Source organism: Stylophora pistillata, chromosome 3 (genome assembly GCF_964205215.1).
Source record: "Stylophora pistillata chromosome 3, jaStyPist1.2, whole genome shotgun sequence".
NCBI classification, from domain to species: Eukaryota; Metazoa; Cnidaria; class Anthozoa; order Scleractinia; family Pocilloporidae; genus Stylophora; species Stylophora pistillata.
In genome coordinates, this window is record NC_142521.1 from 45,038,603 (window position 1) to 45,048,464 (window position 9,862).

Here is a 9,862-nt window from a genome sequence, read left to right on the forward strand (position 1 = left end):
ACACTTGTCGGCGTCAATTCGCTTGGCTTCTTTTTTACACACTATTTACCTTGTTGCCCGCCAAGGAAGACGCCGATTTGCATATGTCTTACCTCTTAAGCTGTCAATGGACTATTGGGCTTCCATCAACCTCGTGTCACCGGCCTAAGAAAGTTATTTGAATTATTTTTATATTTGTACGTTTTCGGTACTTGTGTGTTTCATTTACCTGTGCGGCTCCTACTCGACTTCGCTTTGTTCCGCTTTTAGTCTTTTTCTTCTTCTTCTTCTTTAGTCAACTTGTTGAGATGAAACAATTTTTAGTGTAATAGAAAAATCCGAGCCCCAGATGGGACTTGAACCCACGACCCTCCGTGATCTAGTCGGATGCTCTAACCACTGAGCTACTGGAGACTCTATGGTGAGCAAGGGTCAATTTGTAATCAACTTGTATTGTAAATTTCCCTTTTTTCTAACTCTTCTTTTTTTCATTAATTGAAAAACATCTTCATCAATACATGTGGGCAGAAAATACATTTTTTGACAAATAAATTCAAGTTACAAGCAATTTTAATCATTATGATGACACCAAATGTCACGAGTATTTGGATATGTGGAATTTTATTCACCCTGCTACTGAAAGGGAAAAGTATTTTCCGCTTCCAATTTTTTAGGCTTGACAACCTCCGCATCCTTAAGCTCACAATTGCTATAAAAAATTAACTTTCTGTTCACAAGGTCCATGTTTTCCGCAACCAAATTGCGTTAATTTTCAGCAGAAAATTATAGTTTCTGCCTTTTCTTTGTATATAGCGCAATTTCTCTTCATTTAACACGTCTACGTGTGCAACGTGGAAAGTTTGTGTATGCATTGCAGCCGACGTTACAACAGCAACGTCGTGGTATTTTGGCCTGAAGCATAATCTTCTTCCATCGAGGAATAAGAAAACACGATTACAACCTCAAACATCACATGCTACTTCACGCTAAACTTGGAAGAAAGAGTCAGCTGTAAACGCCAATTCATGTCACCTTTTACTCTATTTTCTTAATCAATGTTTTTCTTGTTTTAGAGTATATGCATATACTACTTCACTAAGCTTGTCAATAGATTATTATGCTTTTTTCTATTTGAACATTCTCTCTTCTATAAATGTTATTATTTTCGGGAGACTTGAAGTAAAGGTTACGTGAACACCTTTTTCACTTGACTTCACTTTTGCAACGAGTTAAAAAATTCTTCTTTTCTCATATTTGAGGTAAGTTTTATGACAAAAATTACGATTCGCAAATTGAAAAAATATAAAAAAAATTAAGGGCATCTCCTGATACAAACACATTTGAAAGAAAAAAATTACCCAGGGAAGAGTGCATGAAAGAGGAATCAGCTTTCACAAGGTTCGAAGGCTTTCATAGCCAGAAGCCTGAAAGGGTTATTTTCCTCTTAATTCTACTTCTATCTTTGGCACAAATTTTATCAGATAACATTAGATCAACTATGGCGGTGGACTTTCTTCACTATGATAGCGTCCTCTGCCCTCCCTTGGTAACCGGCGAATCTGTAATTGAGTGTGTCAAGTCGTTTAAATTTCTCGAGGTTTATTATCAAGCGACTTGACATGGGGGGACCACACGGACTATATAGTTAGGAAGGCCAACCGCAGGCTATATATGCCCTCAGACTGAAGGCTCATGCGCTGTGGAATGTCCCAAGCTAACATTGTCGGGATGTACTGCACGCTAATTAGGCCTTTTCTGGAATATGCGACACCTACATTCGCCAATCTTCCACAGTACTTGTCGCAGGCCCTAGAAGAGGTCCAGAAACGCGCACTTGCCGTTGTTTTTCCGAACCTTGCATATGCAGATGCGCTAGCTGCGTCTCGGATCGCCAGGCTTGCGGATAGGTGCGAAGAAGCTTGTAAGAAGCTTATATGTACCCTGACACCGTCAAACTCTGTTTTCAATATTGTCAAAAGCCGCCTCACTCTACCAAGTAACAAGTACAATCTCAGGTTTTCTTCTACTAGTTATGTGAAAAGCACAAAAACTGTCCGTTTTGGAAAGTTTGTAACGAACAAGTTTGCCACTTATTTAAAGCAAAATGTATAAAAAGCCATTATTATTGTATTTTGTAAGCTTACTTCCATGTATACAATTTGCTGACTATACCTGTAATTCAGATTTTCTGCAAGGGGTAGAAATAAACAAATTATTCATGCATCTGAATGCCTTTGCAGAGAAAGAAAAATGGAAGCCGTCTTCCTTGAGTACTATTCTATTGGTTCCGTCTCGAGATTGAAAATTTTTGCTATCGGAGTTGGATGATTTTAATAGGGATAGTACTGACCTCTACAGTGCCTGCTTGCTAAAAATAGGGCTTGTGACATCAACTGATGTATAGATGAAAATAAATGAAACAAAACAGACGCACTTTGGGCTTTTAATGTAACTACCCTTTGTTTGCTTTTTGCGACGTAAAATTTGAAGAACCAAAAAAGTTAAATACACTGTATTTAACTTTTTTGGTTCTACTAGCAGTCAAAGCGCTAGTAAGAGTTTTATCTGCACTAGTCTTTTCCATTCTCTCTTTTACGCTTCTTTAATTATATTGTATTTTGTTGTTTCTCAAGGATCACTAGATTCCGGAAAACTTGTTTTCGTAGTATAAAATGTAATTGGATCACTTCAACGTTCAATATTGACAGCGGCTATTTTTTATGAAAATAAAACATTGGAATGATTAATTAGCTGACTACGTGTGAAGGTGTAGTCTGATCGTCCGGGTAAGTGTAGTCCTGAGAAGGACTGTTGTCGGTGGTAGTGACTGACGTTTTGACAACCTGTGCGGAAGTCATCATCAGAGTCAAGTGAATGATTGATGTCAGTCGAATGTTCTTATTCCAGTTCGTGTGATATGATCGGTTGGTTTTGCTGTGATGTTATTGGCTGTAAGACTCAACTGACGTAAGTCGGTCGTGATTAGTCTGTTTCGATCTGTCGGTAAAGTTAGGTCGTTCTTTTTCGGTCGTTTGTGATGTTAATGTCGTGAATGGGTCGTTTGTATGGAGCGGGTAGTTGTTGACATCTGTTTAGGGGAGTCTGTTCTAAGTTAGTAAACCAGCTTTCCAGAGTCAGTCGTTGAAAATAGTCAGTGCTGTAGGTTAGGCATTGCGCATAGTCCCAGTCAATGTTGTGGTTGGTAAGTCGATGGTGTTCAGCAATGTGATTGCTGACATCACCTTTCCTCGTCGCCCGTCTGTGTTCAGTCAGTCTTGTTGTGAGGTTTCTGCCAGTCTCACCGGTGTAGGAGGCTTGGCAGTCGGAAGAATTGATCTTATAAATCGTTCCCTGTCTGTTCCTCGGTTCGTCTTTGTCTTTAACGTTGGTTAGTAACTGACGTAGTGTGGTGATGGGTTTGTGGGCGACGCGGATATTGAAGAGTAGTAAGATGCGCGAGATGTTCTCAGACATGCCTTTTATGTACGTTATGGTTACTGTAGTCGTAGGGGTTGCGGTGTCGTTTGTTTCGGTAGTGGTAGTGGGTCGGTAAGTGTTTCGTCGGATGAAGTCGTTGTTGTAGTTATTCTTCGTAAAAACACGGTGAAGGTATTTGTTCTCGTCGGATAAGCCGTCTGTCGAGTCGCATACTAGTTGTGCGCGTCGTGTTAGAGTTCTGATAGTTGTGGCTTTGTGTGATGTAGGGTTGTAGGATGACTCGTCTAGTAATCTGTCGGTGTGTGTCGGTTTCCTGTAAACTGTCGTCCGTAATGAGTTGTCGTTGTGGCTTACCAGGCAGTCTAGAAAAGGAAGTTTGCCATTTTCTTCGACTTCTCTGGTAAACTGTATGTCAGTGTTTTGTTCATTAAGATGGCGGTGGAATGCGTCAAGTTCGTCGTGTCGAACGGCGGTGAAGGTGTCGTTAACGTAACGTAACCAAAGCGGTATCGTTTGTCGGCAAGTCGAAAGGGCGCGTTCCTCGATGTTCTGCATCACAATTTCTGCTATAACAGCAGAAACTGGAGACCCCATGGCAGTGCCGTGTAACTGTTTGTAGTGTTTACCGTTGTACTGAAAGTAAGTAGACGTTAGGCAAATGTTTAGCAAGTCCATAATGTCGTCTGTCGGTAGCGGTAGTGGGTCGGTAGATTGCCGGATTGCAGTCTCAGTGCATTGTATTGCCAATTGAAGTGGAATACTTGTGAACAGTGATTTCACATCAAATGACACTAGTTTGTAGTCGTCAGGTATCTGAACAGCCTTTGTAGCGTTAATGAAGTCTTCAGTGGATTGTAGTTTATGTCTGGATTTGTCGGTTAGCGGTTGTAGTATTGTCGTCAGGTACTTGGATAGTTGGTATGTGGGAGAGCCACAGAAAGAAACAATAGGTCGCATCGGGAAACCAGGTTTGTGTAGTTTCGGCAAACCGTAGAGTTTCGGTGGCTGTGGTACCGAGCACCTCAGTCGATAGTACCGTTGGGTGTCAAAGGCGTTCGTTTTTTTGAGTGTCAGTAGTTTACTGTTGAGTATACGTTGAAGTGCAGGAGTTGCATTACGTTCACTTGGACGACAGAGCACGACCAACTGAAACAGCTGATACCAACTGACCTACTTGACACCGTTACGACAATTGCCGACAAACGAGCCAACAAGACGACTGAACGCGCCCACACTGGACATCAACAAAAATTGACACGACTGCTACGCGACAAATAAAAGAGACGAAGCAAACCGGACGACAACTGGGTAAGTAACATTTCTTCTCGTTCCTTAGACAAGACTGAAACTCAGGTACTATCATACGGACTAAAACACTCAGTAACACCTAAACGCATACCAACCGAGGCTATTGTATCTAGTGTTGAGGCGGCCCTGTCTCGGCAACGAGAGCTATCTGAGCCGACCAAGGATAACATCAGAAGCAGAATTGCCTCCACTATACAATCAACGTCACTAAATGACAGCAACTTGACTAAAGACGAACAACGCGCACTGAAACGACTGAGAAACGACGAGAACATAGTCATCCTACCAGCCGACAAAGGACGAGTTACTGTTTTTATGGACAAAACTGACTATAACGACAAAATGGACGCACTAGTTAACGACAAACGAACCTACGAAGAACTCAAACGTGACCCAACTCCTGCACTTCAACGTATACTCAACAGTAAACTACTGACAATCAAAAAAACGAACGCCTTTGACACCCAACGGTACTATCGACTGAGGTGCTCGGTACCACAGCCACCGAAACTCTACGGTTTGCCGAAACTACACAAACCTGGTTTCCCGATGCGACCTACTGTTTCTTTCTGTGGCTCTCCCACATACCAACTATCCAAGTACCTGACGACAATACTACAACCGCTAACCGACAAATCCAGACATAAACTACAATCCACTGAAGACTTCATTAACGCTACAAAGGCTGTTCAGATACCTGACGACTACAAACTAGTGTCATTTGATGTGAAATCACTGTTCACAAGTATTCCACTTCAATTGGCATTACAATGCACTGAGACTGCAATCCGGCAATCTACCGACCCACTACCGCTACCGACAGACGACATTATGGACTTGCTAAACATTTGCCTAACGTCTACTTAATTTGAGTACAACGGTAAGCACTACAAACAGTTACACGGCACTGCCATGGGGTCACCAGTTTCTGTTGTTATAGCAGAAATTGTGATGCAGAACATCGAGGAACGCGCCCTTTCGACTTGCCGACAAACGATACCGCGTTGGTTACGTTACGTTGACGACACCTTCACCGCCGTTCGACACGACGAACTTGACGCATTCCACCGCCATCTTAATGAACAAAACACTGACATACAGTTTACCAGAGAAGTCGAAGAAAGTGGCAAACTTCCTTTTCTAGACTGCCTGGTAAGCCACAACGACAACTCATTACGGACGACAGTTTACAGGAAACCGACACACACCGACAGATTACTAGACGAGTCATCCTACAACCCTACATCACACAAAGCCACAACTATCAGAACTCTAACACGACGCGCACAACTAGTATGCGACTCGACAGACGGCTTATCCGACGAGAACAAATACCTTCACCGTGTTTTTACGAAGAACAACTACAACAACGACTTCATCCGACGAAACACTTACCGACCCACTACCACTACCGAAACAAACGACACCGCAACCCCTACGACTACAGCAACCATACCGTACATAAAAGGCATGTCTGAGAACATCTCGCGCATCTTACTACCCTTCAATATCCGCGTCGCCCACAAACCCATCACCACACTACGTCAGTTACTAACCAACGTTAAAGACAAAGACGAACCGAAGAACAGACAGGGAACGATTTATAAGATCAATTGTTCCGACTGCCAAGCCTCCTACATCGGTGAGACTGGCAGAAACCTCACAACAAGACTGACTGAACACAGACGGGCGACGAGGAAAGGTGATGTCAGCAATCACATTGCTGAACACCATCGACTTACCAACCACAACATTGACTGGGACTCTGCGCAATGCCTAACCTACAGCACTGACTATTTTCAACGACTGACTCTGGAAAGCTGGTTTACTAACTTAGAACAGACTCCCCTAAACAGATGTCAACAACTACCCGCTCCATACAAACGACCCATTCACGACATTAACATCACAAACGACCGAAAAAGAACGACCTAACTTTACCGACAGATCGAAACAGACCAATCACGACCGACTTACGTCACTTGAGTCTTACAGCCAATAACATCACGGCAAAACCAACCGATCATTTCACACGAACTGGAATAAGAACATTCTACTGACAACAATCATTCACTTGACTCTGATGATGACTTCCGCACAGGTTGTCGAAACGTCAGTCACTACCACCGACAACAGTCCTTCTCAGGACTACACTCACCCGGACGATCAGACTACACCTTCACATGTTACCCCCGGGTTCAAACCATTTACTGCATAGCTGACTACGATAACTTAAATTAAGGTAGCTGAGGTTTCGAAATTGCTTTTATGAGCATCAAAAAGGAAATTAGATTTAATAAGCTGTGCTTCTAAAATGCGCCTCAAGAGATTTCCAATTGGGATGTCGATTGGATTTATAGGGTTTGAAGCCCTGCGGAATATCATTTGCAATATCCATGCTCGTATTTCTGGCAACCGCATGGCGTAGACTATAGGATTTATCAGCGAGCTGGTCAAAACAAATGTTATCAATGACATTCCAATATGAAATCGAGAATGACCGAATAAGATGTAAAGCAACGTGGGGTTAAAATGCGTAAGGCCCCAAAATACTATCATCGGTAGGAACGTTACTAAAGATCCAAGGGTGACAAAAAAATTATGTCCGAGTCAACTTTCTTTCTCTCAGACAGTGTGTACCATGATTTTGAAGATGACAAATACAATGTACTTTTAGATACTTGGATTGGACATAGTCGTAGAAGTGCTGATGTTATGGAGTTTATGATAACAGGCAATAACCAAGTGAGCATTACAATCACTCCATAAACCCACTTCTTAATAAAACGATGCTTGAAAGGACGAAAAGTTGCGTGTACTCGCTCTAATGAAATACAGGCGAGATTAAAAAGGGAGACCTGATAGACTTGAAACCCCAGTACTCTCTCAAGAATAAAAACCCAGTTGATATCAGGCCTATCGTACTCCCACATATCGCAATAAGAGCCCTCAGACTAGTCTAGGCCAGATGAATGATCATGTATGTACTCTTCCGCTGTAGCCGACGCTGCATCACAAATACAATAATTATGGTGATAGTGAGAACAACTATGGTCAGACATTCAGCGACCAGCCCAACAAGCCATAAAATACATTGTGATGCGGTGAGCAGCTTCCATTGTTCGAGGATGGTGTCATTATAGGTACTGTGCTATTGTTGGGACTGGCGACCATTGAGTTCCACTAGAACCAGCCACAGCAACCAAACGATCTTAACAGGGGCGAAAAACGTTTATTATTTAACAAAAGACTCATTATCTACTCTATAGAACCAAGACGTGCTTTAAAGATATGACATTAAACAGTGAACCAAGTGAGAAAGTTCCCCTTGTTCCGATGCTTTTGCTATGAAGAAGCCTTCCCTTAATTGAGAACAAAAGTATCCTAAGAACGAACATCATCCATCTAACTTGCGACTCTCTCACTGGTACATCCTCTAACATAGTAATTATAGCTTTATCAAACTTATCCTAAGAAAAAAAAACACGTCACAGAGTAATCAAATTTTGCATTCTAAGGATACCCACAATCGTCTGCCACGAGCTATCATACCTACCTTAAGGATATCAAAGACGGAAGATCATTACACGTGGTGAATCAGTTAAGAAAAACCACGACTGACGCGAAATATAACGTCTGTCGAAGAAGGAAACTTTTTCCTATAAATCAAGGATCGAATCACATGTCCATACATCAGTCACAGAAGACTTTTGTAGAATTGCGAGGTTAGGATCAATTCTCAGCCCAAAGGCCGCAAATTCATTATCTAAAGAAAACAATTTTTTGCTATTTACTTTGAAAAATAGGATAATTTAAGAAAATTGCCAAATCGTCTGCTAAATGAGAAATTTCAAAATAGAGACAACTCTGTCTCCATCAATAAATTTGACATCGACGAGCGGAGTCACCGAAATGAACATTACATTTATCTTTTGACGCGTGCCAGAGTATGGTATATTATTTTCTTGCTTTTATTTCTCAGCTGTTTGCCATCTAATAACGAAGCACAGCTTTTTGCTTTTCTTTTCTTTTCATGACTAAATAAAAAGGGATGTTCAGCACGAATTGTGAGTTGCACAACGACAATATGATACCCCTACAGCCACTGTACACCAAAACAGACGAACGGGCATTGTTGCCATGCATGCGTCATTTTATTGTTAACTGTTTTCCGGTAGAATTATCGTGGAAATACACGGGTGGTTCTCGAAATTTGTAACACATTACCTCAGCAAACAAAACTTGATCTATGTAATTCCTTTTAGGTTGCAGTTGTTATTGTTGGAAGAAGACTATGTCAGATGTGAAACTACATCTTTTCTTAACAATGGGTTGAAAGGATAAAAGGTGCAATTATCATGCTATTTTCGGCAAAGTGCACTCCCGAAAAAAGTTACATACCTTACCGACAAGAGGAAATTTCATGTCAAACGAGGCATTTGCATCGAAAAATCGAAATTTAATAAGCTGCGCACAGCCATTGAATAAGGAAATTGTAGATCGAGAGCTGAATAATCATCTTTCCTAGAATGTACAAAACTAGTGTCTTTTTCAACCTTTTTCTTACTTAATGACAGGTGAATTTAGAATGAATCCACCAAAATATCGAAAACTGATAATGGTCATCGTCAGGGGCCTAAATAATTGAAAGGTGAAAACAATTTGTTCGGTGGATATATTGTTATGGCCTATCTTATCTTAAACAATGTTCTAAGAGTCCGTGGGCTCCTTATAGCTTTTTCACCGATAACGCTCAGAATCCAAAAAGGCGTTCATGTTGCAAAATTGGTATTTTATTAGCAGTGCTCAGCTGTTCAATGAAAATATTGTAGATCGCGAGCTGAATAATAATCTTTCTTCTTATCTATTAGATTGACCCGTTTTATTCTTTGCTTCTTACCTAATGACAAGTGATGATTAAAGCTGGGTGTAATAAGTGTGAATCACGCGATGACTAAAGGATGGCTGTTGGCCGTGGTTGATAGCCTGAATGGGGTTAAGGTTTCTTTTCTCTGTTATATTTTCCGATTGGTCAATTTTGATAAGTCAACACTTCATAAAAGCGTCGTTGTCCTACCCTACGCTCTTGTCTTAAGGTGCCTTCCCGCTGTCGTTGATTCATTCTGTGTAGCCACTA

The 9,862-nt window shown here is 41.3% G+C and overlaps 1 pseudogene; it reads right to left on the reverse strand.

Annotated features, from left to right (window-relative positions):
- Nucleotides 1-6,946: 6,946 nt before the first annotated feature.
- LOC148736342 (uncharacterized) lies at nt 6,947-7,899 on the reverse strand (annotated as a pseudogene).
- Nucleotides 7,900-9,862: the final 1,963 nt, after the last annotated feature.